Consider the following 2,772-nt stretch of genomic DNA (forward strand, 5'->3'; position numbering starts at 1 on the left):
CTCTGAAGGTCTCCCCAGCCTCAGAGCTCCCTGTGAGGATGGCTGAGGCTCTGCTGTAGCTGCCTCGTTCTGTGTCTCTTGCTTCCTGCAGAGGTGTGTCCCCAAGGGCACTCCCTAATAAACCTCCTGCCTGAAGATCTCACCTCCAAATCTGTTTCCCAGGGAACGATCAAAGACACAGGATATCTAACAATGGTCTGAAGTGATCAAAAACATGTCACATACAATGTGTTTAGGAGCCTCTATTTGAGACTGTGTAATATATATATATTCAATTCTGCATTAGAATCAGCTGCAAATAATAAAGGCCCAAGAAATACTGGCTTCAGCAAAGTAAACATTTCGTTTTTTCTCTTATAAAAGTAGACCAGGGCAAAACTAATCTATGGGACAGATAGAGTAGGTATATGGAGGAAGGGGGTGGGGATTGACTACAAAAAGGTACAAGGAAACGTTTGGGGGTAACGGGGATATATATATGTATCTTGATTGGGATGGTGGTTGCATGGGTATATACATACATCAAACCTCATTGAACTGTACACTTAAAATGGGTGCAATTTATTTTATGTAAATTATAACTCAATAAAGTTGAGAAACCCAGAGACAGGAAATAGCCCAAAGACAGGAAGCCTGGGATTAAAATTGTCCAGGTGACTGGGACTTGGTCTTCTATTTTTGTGTTTTTCCTCCTTGCATCATCTTTAGTCTCAAAGTCCCCTCATGGCCCAGAATGGCTGCAAAATCTCCAACACTTACATACTTTTTCTAGGCAGAAGGATGGAAAAAGGGAAAAGAGGCATCTCCCTCCTTTCTAAAGAGAAAGTAAGTGCCACGCAACACTTCTGCTCACATCTCACTGGCCAGAACTTTGTTATAGCTACACCTTCCAATAAGGAAGCTGGAAAATGTGGAGTCCTTCAATGAGATCTTTGCAGCTCCAAATAAATTTGAGATCCTGTAGTTAAGGAACAGGAAGAGGATGACTGTTGGGGCAATTCTCACAATATCTTAGAAAGATTTCCATGAAAAAGCAGTTGAAATAAAAAATACTTTGTATACTTTAAAGGGAGAGCGTCAAGATGGAATATTGACTGGGGGCAGGGGGTGGGGGGTCTTAGGGCTTTTCCAGTGAAAGGAAATGTCAAAGAAAAAAAAAGAAAGAAAGAAAGAAAAGAAATGTCAATGTCAGCACAGGGAACTCCCTGGTGGTCCAGTGGTTAGGACTCTGCACTCTCACTGCCGATGGCCCAGGTTCAACCCCTGGTCAGGGAACTAAGATCCCACAAGCCGTGCGGCATGGCAGAAAAAAAGGAAAAAAAGAAAGAAAAAGTCAGCATACATTCGTATCTACACTGTTAAGACAGGTTTAGGATCTTCAAAGATCTAACCTCCAATGTATAAGCATCTTATTTTCTTGGTAGATTCGTGGTCTCCTAGGGCTGGAGGCTGTGTTGGAGTGAAATGGGCAGGTGTCTGCTAAAGGGTTTCTTTTTGGGGTGATAAAAATGTTCTAAAATTGGTCCTGGCGATGGGCTAACCCAGGCTGACTGGGCAGCATCCTGTCCTGACTTGGGGAGAACATGGCTCCTTCTCTGTCCGCTGTCTCTGGAGTTCAGACCAGCTGCCAACAGAACCCCCAGCATTACCCGCAGCCTCTCAGGCGCATGGTCTAGAGGCTCACGGGAGGCTCCAGGGGTACAGGGTCTGAAATAATCCCCCCACCAACGCCCCCATGTGTCAGTTACAGGTGTGGGGAGGTGGAGGCAGGCCTGGGCCATGCCCTGAGTCTCGGGCAGCTCCAGAACCTGGGTCTCCGGACCCACCCAGCCCTCCGTTGGTCCGACACGCACTGCGCCTCCCCCTCCCAGAGCAGGAGCTCTCAGCATCACTGTCTTCAGGTGGAGGGGGGCCAGGACGTCAGCGAGAAAAGGAAGCTGAAAGCGCTTTGTGGACAGTAAAGCACCTGGCTTTGTTGTTTCTCTTTCGGGGTTGAGGCTGCAGTGGTGCTGGGCATTGCTTTGGGAGCAGGGGATCTGCTGGATCGCTTCAGGGGCTATTCTCACCTCCTCCACCTTTCCGGGAGGCTGTCTAGATTTGCCAGAAAAGACCGTCAGCTCAGAGGGAGCAGAGCACTGAGCTCAGCGACCCGCTGCAGCCCCGGCCGAGGGCAGAGGCAAGCAAGGGCCGGGCCTGCCTGTGCAGAAGTCAGGTGAGGCCCGGACAGCCCTGCTCTCGGAAGGGACTCCCCGTCAGAGATGTGCATTTGGGTGAGAATATACAGGGTAGGGACCTTCCCCACAGGGTTTGTGCCCAAGACCCCCATCTTCTGATCTCAGTGAAGACATGAGACCCTGAGCCCTGCAAGCCGTCCTCACCACCGGCTGCCCTGAGGCAGGACCCCTCGGCCAGCCCGGCCAGCCTTCCCTGCCCAAGAGTCCACCCAGCGCCTGATCAAAGTGGAGATCAAAGGTGAGGAATCGGGGCCCACCGCAAGTCGGCAGGCCCCTAACAGCAGAAGTCGGCCTCCCCTCTCCCTGGCCTCTCCCCAGATCGGCCAGTCTGCACGGGCCACCCTGGGATCCCTCCAGCAACCCCACAGGCAACCTTGCCCACGCCACCCCCGCTGGGAAGGCCCTTCTCACCTTCTTCACTTATCTTACGCACTTTTCACCCTTCAGGCTCATCTCAAAGCTCAACTGTGGCCTCCCTGAGCGCCCTCCGGTCCTGCACTGCTCCCTCACAGCACTGTGGCAGGGCTGCACGATGACG

General features: G+C 51.2%; 1 non-coding gene across 1 annotated transcript; it reads left to right on the top strand.

Annotated features, from left to right (window-relative positions):
* The first annotated feature begins 1,202 nt into the window (after window positions 1-1,202).
* On the top strand, window positions 1,203-1,275 carry TRNAE-CUC (transfer RNA glutamic acid (anticodon CUC)). Its single transcript has one exon. It is a non-coding gene; the product is annotated as a tRNA-Glu (tRNA).
* Window positions 1,276-2,772: the final 1,497 nt, after the last annotated feature.

This window comes from Globicephala melas, chromosome 12 (genome assembly GCF_963455315.2).
Source record: "Globicephala melas chromosome 12, mGloMel1.2, whole genome shotgun sequence".
In the NCBI taxonomy this organism is placed as follows: Eukaryota; Metazoa; Chordata; class Mammalia; order Artiodactyla; family Delphinidae; genus Globicephala; species Globicephala melas.